Raw genomic sequence first — 22,696 nt, 5'->3', positions numbered from 1 at the left:
TTCAGAGGCTGTTTGCATGGACAGCAAACATGTTCTTGACTATATCTCAAACACAAAAATAGAGATCCATCAGCAAACAGCAAGGATTCTACATGTTTTTTTTTCAAAGAGTCTGAAATTTGCCCCGCCATCCTTTTTTTCAACACAATCCCTGCTATATCTAGATCTTAAAATCCCTGCTCATCTAGATCTTAAAATTTCTGGTGCTGCAGATCCAACTTTTTTTTTTTTTTTTTAAGTCTTATCAGTTCTCTGGAGCTATATAAATAATTGACAGTAATTAATTATTATTATAGCTACCCAAAAAATGAAGACAGTGATCTATATCCAAAAGAGGAAAATTACTATAAAGGCCATATGTCAGATAAAAAATAATCTCCCCTTCTGACTTTCTTTTTTTCCCCTGTGCTTTTAATTTTTTTATAAATGTATTAAATAGTACATTCTGCACCAAAAAATTTTACCACCCATTTTCACTGATATCCTGTTATGCAAGCAGCACCTGTCAATACTCTCCTGTTGAGAGCCTCTGCTTGTAACGCCATGTATGGTTCAGAGGCTGGGATGATACTTCTTTTTGAATCTATAAGGAGTGTCAAGTCCAAAGTCACCGCAGCTTTTCATTTTCATCCCCAGAACTCCCAACATGGACATTTTTAAAATAGAAAATCAAATGCAATTATCTCACAGCAAGAGGTTTCTTCTTTGCTAGAAAGAATGCAAGGAGATGCTATCCCACCAGGATGTTACCAAAGGGAGACAGAGACACAAACTACCTAAAGACACATTTCAACTAGTGTGGGCATCTAAGTCATACTTCATTTACCGTATTTGCATGCTAGTGCCTTTAGAGTCACATGGGATTCAGCTAAGCGGAATTCACAGGAAAATTTCAGATAGTCTTTGTACTTTTCACAGTAGCACAGTTCCAGAGCTTTTTCACAAAGGGTTTTATCTATAATTTTCTCCCAAAGAAACATGATGCAAATAATACTATACTAGTGCAAGAACTGAGATTTTGCTAGAAAATCCCAACACTGCATACTACCAGAACAAAACTGTGTATGTAGTCCAGGTTTCAGAAGCCTCTTGCCTCTCAGGACAGTTTCTGCTCAGCCTACTAAGCACAGGTATGACTAGTAGAGGTGTGTACAAGGCAAGTGGAGGTTGAGGTAGACCAACAGAATCACAGAATAACAGAATTGTAGTGGTTGGAAGAGACCACTGGAGATCATGAAGTTCAGTCCCTTGCTAAAGCAGTTTCCCTACAGTAGGTTGCACAAGAAAGTGTTTAAGGTGGGTCTTGAATATCTCCCAAGAAGGAGACTCTACAGCTTTTCTGGCAACCTGTTATAGGGATAACTGTACAATCTTCTTTTCATATTTTAGACAATAACCAATTGTGTTCTCCGTGCTAAGGAAAACTACAAGTATCTTCTGAGCTATTTACCTTCTGTGTATTTTGTGAAGTGTTTGTGCTCCCTCAGTGCTAAAGATTAACAAAAGATAGAGACATAGTTATTTTAATTGCTATGTATGCAGCAGAAAGCCCTTTGATTTCTCAGTGGTTTTTTTTAAGCAAAATTTCTGCGTTGGTGTAAGGCAGATTTTCCAGGCTTCAACAAACCAGATGGCCATCCAAAAAAGTGATATGAAATTTTTATAGGAAGCTAAGAGCTAACCCATCTCAGGGAGAGATTTTTCAGAGATTCCAAACTTTTAAAAATAAATATTACCACAGGATCTTATGTATCTACATTTGAACTATAATGAATAAATAAATAGCCCCAGTGACAATTACCTAAATTTTATATTTAGAAGGGAAAGAACACGTGCAACAAACAATAGCACACTGTGATATTAATGAAGCACTTGCTTCCTCTAAATGTAGAAATTCAGCAATTATCACTAGAATTGGCATGTATAAAGGTGCTGGTGACAATTTTAAAAAGGCATATTGCTTATCTGATAGACCAGAATGCATGCTTTGGACCCGAAGCATTCTGTTACAAAGTGTTCAGTGACACAGTCCCACACGCAGCCAAGCTTATGCTCAGCTCAGCGATGGCTGTGGTGGAAAGAAAGAGGTGATTGCAAGTCTTCCTTCTGCTTGCCCCAACTTTGTGTTGGCTGGAGGCCAAGCCAGCCATCAGCACAAATTAGAGTTGCTATAAAGATGTTCTACTTTACACTAGCTAGTTTGGACCCCTGAGGAGTACAGCACTCAGACATCAGAGTTCGTATTGAACTTCGGACCTTTCCCATCAAACCTCTGTCAGGCTCCTTCCCTGCTAAAAGGTAGCTGCTTTATGCTCTCAAGATTTTTGCCCTGTGCTTTTAGAGCACGTCAGGAAAACTGACAGAGCTGACCACACCAAGCTGAAAGGTCTCTGAGTCACAGGAGTCTTCAGTTGCCCTCTAAAGCTTTAAGGTCACTGCAGTGTAACCAAAGATATGGTGTGGAGATCTTGCCAAAGAAATGCCTTCTGGAAGCTTTTCTCTCAAACAAGCTAACTCTACCTGAATCTCTTGTCCTAAGCAAACACAGAGCTAACCCGCTTTGCTCCCTCTTGAGCCTACGTATGCATCCTTAACCCTCTCCACCCCGATTTCCTGGGTGAAAAACACTGCTCTCCCATTTTTCATTAGGCTTCTCAGTGCAGACCGTTACCTTGTGACCCTATTCTAATTCACTTGCAGAAAAAAAACAAAGTTAGCATGATGTGGGAAGGTGATAATTTACCACCTGGCTGACTACAAGGTCTCAGCTTTAGCTTTCCACCCTATTATGTACCAAGTAAAGCTAGTCACAGGATGAAGAATTTAGGCAGCAGATGAAATCTTCTTTAAATCTCTGAGCAGTAAAGGCTTCATATTCAACTCTCTGCTTCCCAGTACACTTGTATAGAAAACACTGTTGAACACTGCTGAACTGCTAGGCCAAATTTCTTTTAAGTGACCAAGCTGGAAAAGGATCTTGTGGCACATAGCACTTCACCCCAGCAATATCTTCAAGTGGCCAGAAAGCTCTCTTTGTATTTTGGAATTTGGCACAAAATATACAAGGAAATTAATTAGTGAAGCAATCAGAATATGTTTGTTCTGCAATACAGACATAATTGCTTGTTCCACTTCTACAAATGCTCCCAGGAAGGAGGACACCTGCCCCATAAATCCACGTGTCCTGTACACACATATTGGTGCAGTGGCAGGGACAAACAGTCCTCCTGTGATTAGTAATCAGTCATGTACTCCTTGTACTCATAAAGTTCATTTATTTTTGCCTGGGGAAGAATCAACAAAATTGGTTCAGAAGGCTCTTTGTTGATAGGTAGTTGACAACTGTCATACACCATCAGCAAGAAAAACTGCAGCATAATTGAAAGTTTGCATTATTGATCCTACAAAAGAATTAGGGAAAAAAAGACAACACAACACACAAGGAAAAATTCATGGAGCTGTGAAAAAAAAAAAAAAAAAGAATGACAAGAATGACTAGAATGACTCCTGCTTTGTGCTTATGTGCTTACCTTCTCCAAGAGGTAACACTGCTAAAGGTTATGGTGTGCAGAAAGCCCTCAATACAGTGGCATCATGACCAGTTTTCTAGGTGGAGTAATTGCACTTTTTCCACATAAATTTTCAGAGATAGTTCAGAGATAATAGTATGTTGGAGTAAGTTCACATCACCAAGACTTCAGACATCACTAATGTGTTTGTTCAGACATCACTAATGTCTTTGTGGGGACAAACTGCTCACATTATTTGGTCCTGTAGAATAGGCACTCTCTGGCTTGCAAGATTATTAAAAGAACCAGATGCTCTCAGCAATTGTACTGCCTCTGAGATCCCCACCATTATCATACAGTGCCCCTTGTCATTAAGGACCAGGCTGTTAGAAATAATTGCCATGAGCACAGGAGACATGCAACCTCTATCGCCTAACCTCATGATGAACTTTCTACTGCAAAAGTAGTTAAAGCATAGAAACAGTGGCCAGAGAGCTGTTATCATGGCAGCCAAAAATTAACCACTCCTCTCCCACTACAACAAGTCTATCCATCTTCTAAATGAAATATGGAGCTTCTTGTTCCAACAGTTTGTTGAACCCCTAAAAAAATAAATACATGCCATCCCAGCCAAATAACTTAATAAGAAAAGAAATTGCTGTGTCACAGAAAAGCAGACTTCAACTACATCTTCCTGTTTTGGGCAATAATGACAAAATATCCACTGCATGGACTTTTATCCCTGCTCTGCATGCCATTTGATGCAATACTGAATCTGCATACGGACTGCAAAGCAGAAATATGATCTAACCACTTGTCTCAACTCTTCTCAAGATGCTCTTTGCTCACTCATGCTCTTGTTGTGTTTTCCTCTCGGCAGCCGGATGACTGTGTACAAAAACATGCAGTTATAAATGAACACACCAAATGGTTCTCAACACTGAGCAGAACAATCAGGCGGTGGAATGCACTGGGAAATTCCCCATTCTGCGCCTTTTGTTCCAGGCCTGCTAATGCGTTTTCCATGAGAATTTCTTCTGCAATGGAAAAAAATAAACATCTCTCCAAATGTTAGGCAAACAACTTATTTATTATTAGAAGGAAAGGCAGAAAGGGGAATCTAGCAGAGCCTTAAACAAGAATTTACTGTGCGAGCTGAATATTTTTAAAATGCAAAATTATATTTCAAGAGTCATTTAGTAAAAATTGTGACTCCAAGTCCTTACAATCCAACTCTTCTGAGATGTCATTAAGATTGGCTGCCCAGTGATCTTGGTCAATGGTATGTACTTGCACAAGGATGCAGAATCAAGTCGTTATTGCACCATCTTAGTGATTCTTCTCATGACAAGACCTAATTCCTATAAAGATGGAGACAAACACTAGAAGATACATAACAGTCTGAAAAGCGGTAGGCTAAATTTACCATTCTATCAGGCATCAATACACTGGTACTTTCCCATAAGAGATCATCCAGACGGCATCTGGCTGCGGAACAAATTTCTGAAGCTCTCCAAGAATGGTCTGGGTTCAACTTTTGTCCAACATCCTACCTCTGAAAATGAAGCAAAGAACGTAAATAGTAAAAAAAAAAAGGGAAAATACAAAAAGCAAAAAAAAACAAACACAATAAGAATTGATGAAGAAAGGGGAGTAATTATGTAAGTAGATTAGTGGTAAGGGATAAGTGTGATAAATGGAGAAGATGCAGGTTATAAAAAAGGGATGGTAAAGTAAAAGAGTTGTTGTGGGAAATTCTGCTGCTAAAGAGCTACAGCTCCAGGTGTTTTTCAAAATACCCCTCTGGTAACAAATGATCTATGACATTTGTCTCCTAATCCTCTCAGCATGCCTAAGCAACACCATAGTCTATTGATTGAAATTCTGCAGCATTGACCATAATCACAATACCAACCTCCTGCTACCTTCAACAGCCGTAGCCCACAAAAATAAAATCCCCACACACGTCATATACAGGAGGATTAAATTTCAAGCAGCAGTAGCTCTATAAACATGCTATGTGTTTACACGTAGCTTTCAAACAAAAATCTTTGCTGCAAGAAGTACATAGCTAAGGGCTGCATAACATCTTTTAGCCTTTCTTTAGAATTTCTGAAGTAGATTTTTCTTCTGGCTATTTTCCTAAGGCATAATCTGTTTTTAGGCTATGCAAATAAAAACAGTTTTGCTTTTTTGTTCAGGGGAAGCAGGGCTTGTGGTGGCTGAAAGGGCAGTTGAGGTGAGAATGATTGGGCCCCGTCTCTTCTGTGGTGGCATTGTGGTTTTGCTGCAGGGACCAGCCAAATGAAAGAATTGTGTGTCTTAATAAATACAGACCTGTGTAATGCTCTCTGTGAACATGTGTACTGGCCTTATGAATGTGAATAAAAGGGATGTACATTGCCCATAATTGATTTTCTTGTGCAGTTGTCTGTACTCCCCTGTACCTCAACCACACACCCTTCTGTAGCAATCTTGTGTTGTGCAACTGTTTATCATGAGGATTCAGCAAACATATACACAGCTGAATTCTTGTACAGAACTTGATTTATGGTCATAGAATTCATTTTTAATGAGCCCTTTCCCAAAATATCAACAGTGTGTTTTGATTTCCAAGAGCAGTTTAATAGTGAGGGGAAAAAAAACACGCACATACACACAAAACCCACCCTTCTTGCTCCTTGACTTAGGAATGCCACAAAGGCTACATTTTCTTCCAGCTTTAAATGGCACAGTAGATAGCATTACTCTGCCATAGGAAGACTACCTGCACGTGTAGCACAGCTTCAGCCTCAGAAGTCTTCATCTCCCTAGCTGCAGGGCAGACATGGAGGTAGGTATTCAGGAGAGAGGTACAGTTCAGAAGACAATGCTTAGTATCTGAGAGCTGCCTTGAAGGATCAGTAACCTGACAAGGACTGCAGACAATTTTTACTCTCAAATCACAAGGTCACAAAAATTACACCCTATATTTTAAATCAAATAATGTAGAAAATGCTGAACAGCGTGTCTTCTTTTCCACCTTCCAACATTTATGGTCATACATACATAGAGAGTGCCTTGAGGTCCAATCAGCATCTCACTAATGCTTGACATTATGCGAGCATAAGAGGCTGCTTTCTCTTCAGGGGACCAAAATATAGATGAATAATAAAGATGGTTAGAGTTTTCTCTATCACAGCTAGCTTGTCCAGAGGCAAAAGAAAATCTTGTCTTACATTTTTCATTCAAAATATGTGTAATATTGCTGTGCTTTAGCTGAAAACTGGGTTGGGAAAAAGTGATTCCTCTGGTTGCATGATCAGTGCGTTATGTAAAACACAGTTTGGTTATATCATCTCTGAGACTAACAACAAAATAGCTCATATTTTTTAATGGCTGACTTCAAAAAGGGAGATACCTCTCCCTCCCATCTGAGACCTAGTTTCTTTCAATAATTATATTTTTTCTAAGCCTCGAATGTCCTGACAGATTGCTGCAGCCCCAGAATAATCCGTGCTATTGGAGACCCCACATTGGAGAAGGACTAGGAGGTGCCCACCACATCACAGTTATGAATGCATCATGCCAATATAGGGCAGATCAACTCCATGGGTCAGCAAACAAAGACCCTTCCATCTGTTAGGACAGACTTACATGTCAAGCTCATGGTAAACACAGCTCATGTGCATCCACTAAGCAAAGGGAAGCCTGGCTTCCCTTACAACTTTCCTGCAACCATATGCATGTTAGCCTATTGCCCTTCTTTCAGCAAGGACCAAATTATCATTTCCTAATTAGACAAATCAGTAATTGTTGCATGCAGACCTTCAACTACAAGGCAAGAAAATCAAACTAGAAAAAGGGTCTGGCAGAGGCTCCCATAAATACAGCTGCCAGTGACTTTTTCCTCTCAAGAATGTGTTTATAACTGCAATAGAGTGAAAATTCAGCAGAAGACTTGGCATTAACTATTACATTGAATCTGGCTGTGTCACGTTCATGAAAAATGCATCCTCTCCGGCCACAAGACACAGAAACAAGTTCTACTGAATTAAAATCATCTCTAATTATCAATGATAAAGAAGTCAAAGGAAAAAACTCAAACTTTGCAACTGTAATTGGGTAATGAGTTATTGTTTCAAACGTCTTTAAAAGAAGAATTAGGTTGATTCTAGAAGGTCGGAAATCTTCTAGATACTTCATTATTTTAGTAGCTGAATTATTATCTAACAATTGCAGACCAGCACTGTACCACAAGTTATTATCAAAGGATCCATAGGTACAAAGTGGATGCTTTTCATTTATGGGTGAAATATAATATGCTATTTTTCTGCCTTTTCCTTAGGGCATGACATATAATACAAGCGTCTGCAAAAGCAAGGTTCATATACAAAAGCAGAAAGGGTCTGGAAAAATTGTACCCTTCTTTATAAACTTTTAACTGGCTGACTAGAGAAGGCTGTACTGGAGAGGGGAAGGCTGTGGGGTGATCTCATTGCAGCCTTCCAGTACCTAAAGGGAGCCTATAAACAGGAGGGGAGTCAATTCTTTACAAGGGTAGATAATGACAGAACAAGGAGAACAAGGGGAAAGGATTTTAAGTTGAAGGAGAGAGGATTTAGGTTGTATATCAGGGGAAATTTCTTTATAGAGAGAGTGGTAAGGTGCTAGCACAGGCTTCCCGGAGAGTCTGTGGATGCTTTGTTGCTGGAGATGTTCAAGGCCAGGTTGGATGAGGCCCTGGGCAGCCTGGTCTACCAGTGTGGAAGTTGGTGGCTCTGTCTTTGGCAGAGGGGTTGGAGCTTGATGATCCTTGAGGTTCCTTCAAATCCAGGCCATTCTATGGTATGATTATATGATTATGATTATATGATAACTATTTCTGAAGAAATCCTGAATTAAAGACAAGAGTGAACTGCAACTTCTATCTATCCCTGCTCCTATCATCTTTCTTGTTTATTTTCCATGCTTTCTCTTGTCTTCTGACTTTGAATTCTTTTTTCTTTTCCTTTTCTATCTTGTTATTTTCTTTCTTGTTTTGATAGCTGCCACACCAATTCACTTGTTGAGATTGTGACATTTAATGCAGGAATTGAAGAGTTTTTTGAATACCTGGGCTCTTTTCTGATGCACAGGAGTTTTGTATTTGTTTGATATGTTGGCACCTAGAATGTTTGTTATGAAATAAATTGCAAATGTTTAATAAATAATATAGTTTAAAAACATTTCACCATGGAAAAATATTTGTGAACTATTTTGGTATGAGTATCTTAAGGAGAAACAAACAGATGAAGTATTTTCTTTCATTATGTAAAGCTGGAGTTTTGATCCTCGAAAGCAAAATTTGCTTTGTAATCCGTTAGACCCAGAAATCCAACGAAAAGAGGTAAGGTGATTATGTCTTAGTGTGACAAGGAGTGAAGCAAGGAGCTTCTTCTCTCTGCAGTCACTTACAAAATGACCACACCACTAGCAAGCTAGAGCTTCTGATCATCTCATCATGGCCTGCAGCATTTGCTTCGGTTTCTCACCTCTTAAAACTACTACCTCCAAATCTGTTAACTTCATCCAATCTTGAGGAGCTCTGTCCAGAACACCAGAGACTTCTCACTCAGTGTCCAAATACTCATTGTTGAGCTGCCACTGTTTCATCCTCAGACTAAACCAAAGCACAGTCATTGATCTGTAAAGACAGTATGAGACAAATGCAAAATTAATTCAACGTTGTGCTGACCAAGTAGTTGTGAATGAGGAAAAGTAAAAACAAAACAAGAACAAAGAGTTTATTCAGTTTACTATCTCTGTGAGTAGGGATTAATGATAACACTGAGATGAAGCTCCAGAGGCACCACGAAATGTGGTTTTCAGAGAAAGTTTTCATTAAAATAAGGAAGTTACGCCAGCAACCTCTTGGGTGCTTTTGAGTCAGCTGTTTTTGTCAAAGGCCCTATTTTGGTTTCATTCAGGAAAGTCAAAATGTTACATGTGAAATGAGAAGTGATTACAACACCCAGAAACCCCATAAGCTATTTCTTTTTAAAGAGACTTTACAATGTAAAGTGCCAGGCTACTCTTGAGAGTGGGAGCATGCTGCCTAGATTCTGGTTCTCAGATGTGCTTAAGGAAGCAAATAGACACAAAGGTCTGCCTGTCAGTGCCTCAGAGCCTCCTTCCAAAATTACACACATCTACATCATGACACTCACACAGCGATACAATTACAGATTTGTGAAAATGACATCTGATATTTGTGGACTGAAATATTGGCCTTCACCTGTGATTTGCCTCAGTTTTTTCCAGTAGGAAAAAAATATATATTCTGGACATGGTACTACTTTAAAAGGAAATCATTAAACAAAAAGCCTTGATACATTTGAAATGTACACAACAAAATCAATTTATCTGTTCTGATGTTTCTGAATGATTCCAAGCTTTGTCCTTCATACAGCCTTTCACCTCTTTGCTATCTGCTTTTTAGATATAAAATAGTAATAATAGCAGTCCAGCACCTGTACTGACAAGAAGATCAAGATTTTTCTTTTTTCTTTCCCCAGGAAACTGTTTCTCCATGAGCTCTCTCCTGCTTAGGTGACAGCAAAAATGAAACATCTAAAGGGTTTACTCCTAAATCCCAGTTAGACCCACAAGGTCCCTGGATCTGCACAATTAATACTGGAGAAACATCAGAGTCCTGACACTGAAATGGCTCTGCCCATTCTGTTTTGAGACACAATTACAATGATGTCTGGAATGGAAATCGTCAAAATCAACCTCTGCAAGTGGATAAAGTGTATTGTTTCTGTAGCTCTCAAGGAAGTACTGTCAAAATAACTATGATGTCATTCACTTACAGCCAGAAACTATAGTAATCTGGGATCTGTTATACACCACTTTGATGCATTCCAGCCATTTGCAGAATCACAGTCACAGAATAGTTCCTACCGATAGACAACTGTTCCAACTCCAGGCCCATATCCAGGCAGCTTTTGGAGATCTCCAAGGAGAAGACTCCACGGCCTCTGGGTCCCTATGCCAGTGCTCTATCACCCAAACTGCCCAGAAGTGCTGCATGATGGTCAGAGGTAACTCCAGGTGGTGCTCACTGACTACTGTCCTGGCACTGGGCACTACTGAAAAGATCTTAGCTCTGTCTCCTCTGCACCCTTCATTCAGGGATCTGTGGACACAGATGAGATCCTCCTGAGCCTCTTCTCCAGTCTTAGCTGTCCCCGCTTTCTCAACCTCTCCTGACAGGAGAGCTGTTCCAGCCTCTGTAGCATCTTGGTGGCCTTCTGTGGAAGTCCATGCAGTATGTCCAGGTCTTTCTTGTACTGTGGGGCAGAATTGGTCCCAGCACTCCAGGTATGGCCTCACCAGTGCTGAAGGAAATGATCATTTCCCTCATTTCGCTGGAGATACTTTGTAAAGTGCAGAAACCCAGAATATAGTTAAGCTTCTCAGCAACAAGGGCACTCTGCTGGTTCATGTTTAACTTGCCATGCTCACCAGGCCCCTTGTTTTACTTCGACATTTTCCAATAGCCAGGAATTGTTTTATGAAAAAAAAGTGATATTATACAAAACTGAACCAAAACTAAAAATTGCAACATACCCTCCTCTCATATTCTCACTTATCAATTATGTTTGTAGTTTTCACTATTTGTAATTTAAATGGAGATGAACTGAGAAATGGGAAATAACATTTAGTTTTCAGTATGAAATATAACCTGTTTATTAACAACAGGCAATCTTTCATCTTTGGGATTTGAGATCTGCACAGATTTTGCTGCCACCTCCCAGCAAAATATGAGTTCATGGGAATGACCAATACTAATGATCCCTGAACTGTTTCCCACAGCAAAATGACAGCTGTGATTCTTAACCCCAGCTCTCCTCCTTAGAGCTGACTCAGCAGTAAATTTACGGCACTTCCTGAACTTCAGTGTCCCATGCTGGCCTTGGACATTTATCACCCAACCTTATCATTGAAAGATGTGTTTTCCCCACAGTTCACAGCCAAGTGCCCTCTTCATGAGACAATGGGTAGCAGGGAAGGCAGGTCTGGGTGTATTTGGGGAGATGGCTGAAGCCTTTATCTTGTTATCATCTTTCTGAAATGGAGGATGAGTAATGGTGGAACTTTGTGTAAAGCATGGGGAAAATGTCTGAAAACATGGGCTTAGAGAAGCGTTGAGAATTTTTGAGCGTGGTTACATGTAAATAAAAGAAATGACATCTTGAACCTACTTCAGGTTCGAAAGCTTTATGCTGCTCGTCTCACAGTTCATGGGAAATATTTATGTCCAAGAGCATGCATTGCCCTAGGACCAGTAAAGTGCTGTAAAGGTTAATAAGGAGTTACTTAGAAGACATTACCCAAATCTATGGCAGTTAACAAACAAATAACAGGTCCATAACTGATATAGTGTTTTCTATCACAGTGTTCTGAAGAAAATACCATTAATACCTTCTCTGTCTCAGCCTTTCCACCTCTAATACTATTAATACATTCTCTGTCTCAGCCTTTCCACCTTTAGAGATGGAAATCCTGTCCAGAAATGGATTTCATTAAGCCCTAACGCAGATTTTATTCTGATTGTGTTCTCTCAAAAATATCTGGTGGATTGGCTAGTACAGGTTTTTAAACTGGTGTGAGAGTAAGGCACTAACAGCAGAAATTTCTTCCAGGTTCAGACGTGGATTTCAAACCTCTTCTTTTTCATTCTCCATCGCAGCTTTTTCAGGCAGAATTTTATTTTTAAACGAGGGCAGAACCCAGTGTCTTTAACTTCATAACTTCTTGTTCAGAAACTCTAGCAGTGTGTGATAGTCTGGTTAAGAACTGTTTATCCTGCAGCCATGCCAGCAAAGCAATGCACCCTTGATCTTTCCATATGAGCTGTTACACATAGAGCAGGTTTCGCAGCAGGTTCCATGGCACAAAAGACATCACGTTGCAGAAATAATGCTCCAAACAGCCAGACACATTCTCACTTCTACAAATGTCTGAGCAAACATCCGCATCTGGTAGTCTGTTCTTTTTTTTTTTTGGTTTTTTGGTTTTTGTTTTGTTTGTTTGTTAATTTTTATTTCTTGTTTTGTTTCAAATCAAGTAAAATCCTAAGAATTACCTTTTGAACCTTTCCACCTCCAGACCAAACAAAGGTGATGCTGCTTTGGATTTAATTCATTGAATTAAAAAATGAAATGATTAAATGGTCACTGAATTAGATGCACAGATTCAGCAAGTTTAGCACAAATTACTCCTGAAATGCAACCCTTTTTCTCACAGTGGAAGAATCCGAGGATGAACTTCTTAAAATAAGGCTATTGAAAAATCAACATGATTTTCAACATTCTGTGGGCTACATTTTCAAACACCATTTTGAATTGTACTGAGGAAAACACTTTTACTCAGTTTTTAAATATCACTAAAATTCACATTTAAAGTGTAGTTACTCTCTCTAAGTAATAAAAAATTAGAAAAGTAAATCCTGAGCAAACATTTCAGATTTTTGCATCTCACTCTGGGAAGACAAATTTTAAAATTGCAAGTAGTGGATAAATAGAAACGTTCTAAAATGCAAATTAACTGTTACCAGTGATATAAGGCTAAGCCAGCAAAGAACTCTCATTAAGAATCTTAATGGAGGCCATAGATTTAATTATCGAGGGCAGTTGCACAACTCGTTCTGACCTTCTCAAAACATTTTTGGTTTGCACAGATGGGCCACAGAACTGTCTCTTTCTTCTGTCTTTTCCATTTTCTGGAACAGGCAAATTATTGAAATACATAAGTATTTTGCTCAGCAAAACTCTCACCCTTGCTTGTCAGTCTTGAATGCAGCATGCTTTCTGCTGGCAATGGAGGTGGAGATAATTTTCAAGACCTCAAATTCCTTACGTTTTGTTCCTTTCTAATTATTATTCCGCAGTTGATGAAGAGAAATGCAGCCTTGCTCCTTGCTCATTTTCTATTCACAGCAGTAGATATCCTGCACACTCAAAACATGTGCTCCATACACAGAGGATGTAGTACAAAGACGAAGCTTACACAGCTGGCTTAATAAAAGTGGGGCTTCAAATGTTTCACAAAGTATATGTGGAGTGTATCATGCTTTCTGCTCACTCTCCAGGAAATAATGAAGTTAGGAGCTGCTGGAAGAACTTATACTATGCATGGGCTTGTTGGTGCAACAGGAGAGCAGACATTTGTCAAAGATTTGGGGTGGTTTTTTTCCTGAGAGAAATAGTAATATTGACCAAGAGCTGATTGCTGAAAAGTATAAGAAATAGGGTCCTGGAAATTTCTTCAATATACTTGTGCAATATCTCAAATGAACAAAATTAATCTTGCTTATTGGAGTGTGATAACTGCTGGATGGACTTCAGAAATAATGTATGTCATCTGTGCTTCTACCAGGAGCCCCTACTCATATCAGTCTGGTAATTCCTTTGGGTAATCTGCTTCCTGTGATCTGTATTTCCATTCTGACACCAGCTAACATATTAAAAGATTACATTACTATTCAATCCTTGTAAGAGTTGCCTTAAAAATTTTGGACAACTGTCAGCAAAATTCTCCATTCTGTGTTGTGGGCAAACAAAATCTTGTGTCTCTCATCATCTCCAGGCCTTTATTCTTGGACCCATAAGCATGAGTCCTCATCTCTTTTCTGCAGAGTGAAAATTTCTGCTTTACTTCTATTTCTTTTGATGACAGACAAAGAGCACAGTGAAAAGCACAGTTTCCCTCTGTAGCTCTGTTTAACTGAATGAACTGCTTTATAACTTCATCATTTCTCATGCATTAAAAAAATATATTTATAAATTAGTACTGGAAATACACTGTCAGTTAATGAATGTGTAGGATTTTAGGACTCTTCAGATCTTGTTTCTGGTTGTTTTTGTTTGTTTGTTTGTTTGTTTAAGACAACCTGTCTTGCTTTTGCCTTAACACATTCCATAAGCATGTTAGTTGCACTGCTTAGCAAAGGTTAAAAGAAAGATCTTCTGCCTGGACTTATAGCCCCTGACCCGTGCCACACAAAATGTCAGGGCATCACTGAAGTTTTTCCACAGAACACAGTTGTGACTAGAGTTGCCTTTAGCATATTTACTCCTTAAAAACAATTTTCTTGACATTGATGTATCCATGTACTTAAGTTACAGTTAGCATCACAGGGAGGATATTTCCTTATTTCACAGCTCTAATGTTCAATTTCTCTTTGAGGCATCATAACTGCATTTTACTTTCACTGATCCTTGGTGCCAGCCAGCCCTAGTTTTCCTAAGTTTCACACAGTGTGGCTGCATTCACTGTGCTAATCTTATGTTACATACATTTTTTTGTCACTCCATGTGTTTCTAATTGGTTTCCCAAGCACCCGCAGCATTACAGCTGCTTTATTTGGCAGATGCAAGTGCCTACAAACCCTGTGTCTTCCTCTTCTCCACTGTTTTAGGTATTCTCCTTTGGCATTAAAGTGAAAACAGTTGTAATCAGATGTAGAGTATATATATATATTTTTTAAAAAGTATGGAAATGTGGCTTTGATGTTCCAAGAAGAGAAAGATCTTTTCCTGCAGTCTGGCTGGTGCCCCACCCCATCTCATGGAAACTGGCGTCTCTGTGCATAATCTGGAGATATTACAAGAGATTACAAGCGTAGTAGGGATGACCAGAGGATCAATGATCAGGATTGGACAAACTTCAGTTGCCAGTGGACAGAGAAGAGCAGAGAGGCAGGAATGGGGGCTCTTCATAACCATGTCCAAGCATAGGAAGAGGGAGCTGCCCTATTCTCCCAAGCCCTGATTCACTTTCTCTGTCCGTATAATGGGATACTGTACATTATTTCTTTACAGTGGGAAGTGGGAAATGTAAATACTTTGTAAAATACCCATATTCTTGGATAAAAGGACAAATACTTTTCTTTCAAAGTGCTATGTTTTATGACTAGCAGGTGGGTAAGCACACAAAGGTGTTTCATAAGCTGCCTACAAACAAGCACTGATGAAATGCAGTTGCTTCTGTATTAGGGGCACAGCATAAGGAAGTAGAGAAAGCACAGAGAAGTTAGGAAAGCACTACATTATCTTTAATGCCTGTACAGAACAGATTCATCTCATCTTGTCATCTGTGATCCTATCTGAAACACATACAGACCGAGTGAAAAGCCTGATGCTTATTTTGGCTGTCATGCAGATATGAAGAGTAGACTCAAACCCATCATCATTTGAAGTTATGGTTCAAGGAGATCAAGGTATTTTAAGACCAATGTCTAAACCTTGGATCTATCCTAAGTGTAGAAGTCCTAAGGTCATGGATGGCCTTAACCACAAGCACCAGTCCAATTTCAGCCTAGGAACCAAACTGCTCATCCTTCAGAATGCAGTTGAGAAACTGTTCTGTGTCAATGGCTATCCTTGCAGTCTTAATTTACTTCACTAAATACTCCAATAAGTCTGTAACATGAGTTTCTCAAACAAGTGAATCACTGTTTGTGTATAGAAAGGGTTGGTGAAAAATAATGAGTGACTCTCAATCCCATGTTCATTTTTCGTGGAAGCTCCCAGAGGAATGGACTAAAAATAGGCATGCAGGACAGCAAAAATTTTTGCTTAATAAGATGAGGGTGCCCAGTCTACACATGTAATCCTTGTAATGTTTCTGCTAAATTGAGCTTTGTATTGGGGTAGGAAAGAACTCCTACAAAATATGCTATTGCATTAATTATAAGTTTTCATTTGACAGCTTAATTAAGAAAAGAAGAGTTAGTGTAAGGCTTGCAGAATTGGTGATGAATCACGCATATTCGTATAGACTTCGTTTTCATGTTTCAATTATACACATTCCTAACTGATGAACAGCAACGTAGCATTTTCTGTTTAATAAATGTGATATCTGTTGGAATTGATAACATTAGTTCAGTAATTACTGAGCCATTATTGTCAGGCATCAGGAAAAGAAGTGGAAGGATGCCCCAGTTATTAACGTTTAGCATCAGCACTGAAAAAGAATAGTGTGGGGGTTTTACCTACGGGGCATGATACTTAGCAGAAGACACTAATAGAAAGTGCCTATGGACCCAATTAGGAAACAAGGGAGAGAGGAACAATAGCTTTATGACTGAAGAGACAGACAGAGAGTTGGGAGATCTGCATTTAATTCTTGTGTCTATCACAGACTTCCTGTGCAGTTTTGGTAAAGTTATTTGATCTCTTTATGTCTCAGCTCTCTATCTGTAATAAAAGTATATACAATGATACAATATGCTCTTCTCCCATACTGTTGTCTCCTCTTTTCAATTGTAGTAGCTTAACTGTTGGGACTATCTTCTTTTCTGATAAAATAGCCTTCTAATTTTACAGAGACTCACCAGATATGTTCATAGCACGAATAAAATGTACAAATAAAATGTAAAACAAAATGTTTTCTAAATCACTGAAGAAAAAAAAGACCATCTTTTATGCTGACACTCTGAACAACAGAGTTACAGGAAAAGTAGGAAAGCATAATCTCAGGCATTATTTCTAAAACAGTTTTGATAGAACATTTTGTATTGAAACTTTCCAAGGAGAATTTCCTTTTTCTTTTTCCCAGATACTGTAAGAAGACAATGGAGTTTAAGAGTGGGCAATACCTTCTAGCAGAGAAGACAGCTGAGAGTTACTATGGGTGATGCTGCGCTCAAAAGTTCATCTAAATCATTCAGTTTGTTCCCAGAGCATGACTGCTTTTTCTGCTCTGGGAATTTAAAATCTGAAAGGGTTGGGCACATATGCAGATGTCAGGGGTCCTTTTCTGATGGCTTTTTTACCATTTGCAATAACAGCACCTTTAAATCAAGTTCAGATGTTTATTTCCCCAGTGGCCGATACAAAGCCTCTCATACTGCCATAAAGGCAACTGCTTACATGTAAAAGAGGTTTCTGCTATAATTAACTTTGAATGTATTCATAATTATCTCTAACAAGATTACTGATCAAGAGCCTTGCCTGAGAGAACAGCTGGAAATGGCTCTTCATTCAACTTGCTAAGGAGCAGTGTCTGCTTTATTTTATCTCCTCACTGCCAGAGAATGATAATAAACAAAGCACCTGACTCCTATTACAGAATTATTTATTATTATTTTTTTAAAAAACACAATCTATCTTCTGACTTGATGAGATGTTCTGTTTTCATTAAGTAAAGCAGGAGGACATTTAGCGTCTGGAACAGCACTAGGTGGGAATTTTGCATGTCAAGAAAAGAATGGCAAAAAAATTTGGTCTGACATTTGAATGTATAGGAAAAAAAAGAAAAGGATGAAGGAGAAGACGGCTTCTTGGTCCACCTGAAAATTTGTGTTGCTTAAGCAAATCTGAATGGTAGAAATGGAAATGAATGTCAAGAAGCAAAGAGTTGTTTCCTCACCATTTGGTGCAAGGATTTTGGCAGATACAATAAATTAGCACTGCTATAAGTGCTGTGAACTCAACCTGCCGTGGTAGGTTGTGGTTTTCAGCATAATGCAGTGATGCATTTTCACTACTATAGCTGTTCTCCAGTTTATCACCTTGTGGCTAATTGTTACTAGAAACAACTGCAACTGTTCCAATTGAATGTTTTTGTATTTCTTTTTCCCACTGGAAAATGCTGATTTGACAAAATACAGCTGCTCCATGGGAACAGAATGATTTTGAAGTTCTGGTTGAAGCCAAGGAAATTGGCAGCTGTGCCAGTTTTGAAAATCTCTTTCTTGGGCAGGTTTATAAAATTATCCCCTGTGAGTTTCTGCCTATTCATCTGATATACTGCTAAGGGGACCAAGCTTAGATACAGGCTGACCAGATCTGGAAGTAGATCCTTTTTGGTGCTACCACTGGAGCTTGCCAATACCTGGGGAAGTTCAGAAATAGATATGTTGAGGTTGTTCAACAAGACAACATTTAAATTTGTGTTAAATAGAACTGTGAATCTCTTACCCAGGAAAACATTTTGAAGTTGTGTTTTTGTTCAATTCTGAAATTTTTCACTTAGCATCTGAAACCTAGCAGAGTATATTTCCATGATTTGTAATTGTAATTCCCACTGAGAAACATTTAAGCAAATCAGAATAAGTACACTAGTTCTGATAGGCTTTTTCTCAGCCCAAGTGGCACTGTGTAAGTATCTACCAGAGGAGATGCTTTCATCTCTGCCTTGGCTACATAAAGGCCTGGACAGTTATCAGAAGACACTTGCAACTAAAGACACTTGCAACTTTAAGATAGCTACAGTTCAGTGTGATAGGCTCTGTTGCTAAGCATACAAAAATAAAATAATATAAGTATTTTTAAAATATTTTTTTTTTAAAAAAAAAAAAGAACTACAGAATTGGAAGAGATTAGGCAAACTATTATAGCCAGACACAACACAGTCTATTGCTTATTGTGCTTTGAATGTCCAGGTATTTTGCATGCTGAATACTAAAAAAAAAAATAATCAAATTTGTTGTACGAATAAGACTCTGCATTCTCAGCTTAGTTTTATTTATAGTATCCAAAACTATTAATGTAAACATCACATCACAATTTTCTTGGCTATTTGGAAATACCAAAACAACAGCTTTCACATGGCTTCAGAAGTCCATTCAAGAGTAGTTGCATTTTTTATATTTAAAAGTCAATGTAGTATCATCTTTTTGCCTTCCTCATGTTTTTATTGTCTCTTCATTGTCCTGGAGGACTTTGTTGTGCGAAATATATTTGTAATAAGATGGGTAATTTGTGTAGAGACTTAGATGGTGTATGGGCCTTTAAATGTCTGAAATGATTGCCAGCCCAATAACTTCCTTTCTTTGTTATCTATATTTTAGATTACTCAGTGTCACCAGGAAGATCTGTTTGGTTAAGAAGAGGAAAATCCTCAGTGGCTACTTTTTGAAAGATGAGACAAGCCATCAGGAAGAAATCCACTTAATTAAAGGGAACCTACAAACAGGAAGGGAGCCAACACTTTACAAGGGTAGACAATGGCAGGAAAATGGGAAAGGATTTTAAGTTGAAGGAGGGAAGATTTGGGTTGGATATCAGGGGGAAGTTCTTGACTATGAGAGTGGTGAGGTGCTAGAACAGACTGCCCAGAGATGGTGGATGCCCTGTTCCTTGAGGCGTTCAAGGCCAGGTTGGATGGGGCCCCAGGGCAGCCTGACCTAGTATTACATATGGAGGTTGGTGGCCCTGCCTATGGCAGAGGGGTTGGAATCTGATGATCCTTCCAACCCAAGCCATTCTATGGTTCTATGTTCTAAGAACTATCCCAGCAGTAAGAAGCCCTGGAATGGAAACTGATGATCACGTAACCAAACAAGTTGGAAGCATGAGAGAGCATGAGCCTCTCCCAAACACTTTTCTCAAGGAGCCTCCTCTTTGTGATGCCTCTGCAGTACAAGATCCTGCACAGAGATCTCTTAATTACTCTTAATTTCAGATACTCAGGAGGAAGCAGAATCATGCAATTCAATTTTAATGCCTCAGTGGAAGTTAGCTTTGTGCATATCCATACTTGTGTAAGCAAGAGCAGTGTTATGAGCATTACTCACTGAGTACAGAACTACATCACAATGTATTGAATAAAAGCGGCTATTTCTCTACAAATGTTGCCTCATTCTGTTGTTAGGCCATCACAGGTCCCACCAAGCCATTATGATCTGTCAGTACACTGAAACAGTATGATTGAAAAGCAACTCTCAGCAGAACTGGAACAGCCCCTTCATTTTTTACTCTTTACTTTCATGTGTGTGAGACAGGGAGAGAGAGTGAGAGAGAGACTACTGAACTTTAAACTTCCTGATAAGCTGTATTGTGGGAAAGTGCCATTTTTAGGTTTACATGAAGGAGCTACCTCTGAGAACGGCCTTTTAGCCTGTGAAAAAAAAAACTAGAAACATCCCAGGAAGCCTCTGAAACATTGTAGCACTGTGAGAATTTGTATAAAAATAAACATTGGATTATTTCAGTCCTCCTCCCCTGAGAAAATCAGACCGAATTACTCAGGGCTACTAACATAATCTTCACAGAGAATGGGAAGTTAGCAACTAATACCAGGGCTCTTTGTCTTGTTTAGGGGTTTTTCCCCTCCTTTAAAATGTGAATACTTGGAGGAGCAGCAGAGGCAGGTTGTGATTGTGATTGGAATGGAATGGGATGGGAGCTGAGAGCAAATCCAGCAGAGCAAGCCAAATCAGAAGGAGTGCTTTTAAAAGGTGTAAACTGGAATTCACAGAAACATGAGAGCTTGGAAAGCAGCCACTGACAGACACAATCCAAAAGCAGACAAATCCTGGTCTCTGGAGTTCAGAGGATTTTTTAAAGCTTTTGTAAAGCATTTTTCTCAGGAGAAATTAAGATGTGAAAGGCACATGAGTCAAGCAGGGTCCCATGCCACTGCAAAAGCTGTTTCTAAGCCTGGTCAGAAAAGGCCTTCATTTCATGGAAAAATTATTCTGATTAAATTGTCTTCCCATCACAAAGGTCTGAGAAACCCACAGACTAATAAACTCACATGTCATTCCTCTGAGGACTAGTAAAGGAAAGACCACAAGATGTTGTGATTTCCATAACTGACAAGTGATTTCCAAACCAAGGGAAAAAGCAATGAGCAGGAAGTCTAGCACAGGGATATCTGAAACCATAGCACAGAAAATGAATGTGTAAGAGAAGTAGAGTGAAGGAGACTCCTCCACAGGGACACTGCCAGACCTGCTGACTGCTCTGCAGCATTGATCATGGTTGAGCAACTGCTTCCTGGAGAATGCATTGCACCCTGTCAGCATTTGCATGCAATCCCTGATGAACAGAGAACAGGGGAGAGCACAGATGGTCCCCATCAAAGTACAGTATTTTAAACCGAGGAGAGACTTCATTACTGATAAATGCATAGCAAAAGCATGGCACAAGAGATCTAAGCCTAGGACTCGAGCATTCTCCTATGCCCCTTTCCGTGCCCTGTATAGGAGTGAAGAGACAGTGTTCTGCCTGCTGTCTTGGCTGATACTGAATTCAAGAGTAAAGAAGTATTTATATAGAAAAAAATTATAATTCCATTTTTGTCCCTGGACATGCAACAAACTCATATTTCCCTGAGGTGAAACACAAACAAGAACATTCAGCAAATCTTGTGTAAGGACTGCAGAAATAGTTGCTGCCACTCACATTCCTTCCTACAGAAATCATTCCAGGCTACTCACAAGTGGTAGAAGGTCCGTTTGATATCAGATTAGACAGTAAAGGAAAGCAGAGGCAAAGATCTCCAATAAGAATAAAATGAAGGCAAAGAAGTGTCTTCTAGACATGTGGAAAAAATCAATACCTCCAGAAGGAAAAAAAAAATATATTCTACATTTTTTAGCTTTGCTGCCCAATCAGGTTAATAAAAACCTCCAAAAAATCGCCATACAACTCTATGATATCTACAGAGAAAATTCAATATCTGCTGCCATTAACAACATCATTAATAACAAATGTCTGTTTAATTACTCATGCTAAGATTAAAAAGGCCATTATTCTTGTAACTCGAGAAATTCATTAGCTGGAAAGTCTGTTTAATGCCAAATGCACCCCCCTTAAAGGAACATATCTTAATATTGAGAGGTATTTCTGACAGTTAGGCATTTGTGTTGCTTGAAGACAAGCTACCCAGCTGGGCAAAAGTTCATGCTGTGACAGCAAGCAAGCACTGCTGCATTTCAGAAACCTGGATGAAACTACAGGACATTTTATCTGACCTTCTTTCCTCTAGAGTCATTAAAATGTACAGGAGCAGTATAGGGCTCTCAGAAGTACTTTAATCACCTAGAACCCTTCATTCATCTGAAAGTGAAATAAATACTTCTGGAAGTCGGGCTTACGTAAATGCGTAATCCCCTAAAAAATTCTGAAGAGATTGTCCAATAATTTAATCTGTACAACTTGACTTTCACTCATTATTTACTGAGAAGGTCTTGTACTAGCACCATGAATCATGCTTAGGTTACAAGCACTGCATCTTCCATAACTGAATCCTCAGCATACCTAGCACAAGTATTTACCATGCTATTGAATAGATGAAAAAGCAGAAAATGCAGGAAGCCCTGTTAACACAGTCATTTGGATGATATCCATTTTTCAATGGCACTCAACTCGTAACTCACATTCCATCTCCAGAACGGAATGTGATTATATAAGCAGGTATAAACAGAG

The 22,696-nt window shown here is 39.0% G+C and overlaps 1 long non-coding RNA gene across 1 annotated transcript in view; it reads right to left on the bottom strand.

The window, feature by feature from the left end:
- Positions 1–4,628: 4,628 nt before the first annotated feature.
- LOC125686840 (uncharacterized) overlaps positions 4,629–22,696 on the bottom strand; it is a 30,821-nt gene continuing 12,753 nt past the window's right edge. Inside the window, exons 2-3 of the long non-coding RNA XR_007373911.1 lie at positions 9,023–9,174; positions 4,629–5,064 (exon numbers count right to left, since the gene is read on the bottom strand). This is a non-coding gene — a long non-coding RNA (uncharacterized LOC125686840). The remainder of the gene's footprint in view (positions 5,065–9,022; positions 9,175–22,696) is intronic.

The sequence above is a fragment of the Lagopus muta genome, chromosome Z (assembly GCF_023343835.1).
Source record: "Lagopus muta isolate bLagMut1 chromosome Z, bLagMut1 primary, whole genome shotgun sequence".
NCBI classification, from domain to species: domain Eukaryota; kingdom Metazoa; phylum Chordata; class Aves; order Galliformes; family Phasianidae; genus Lagopus; species Lagopus muta.
Note: the sequence above shows the minus strand (reverse complement) of the source record. Positions and strands in the feature narration are given on the sequence as shown.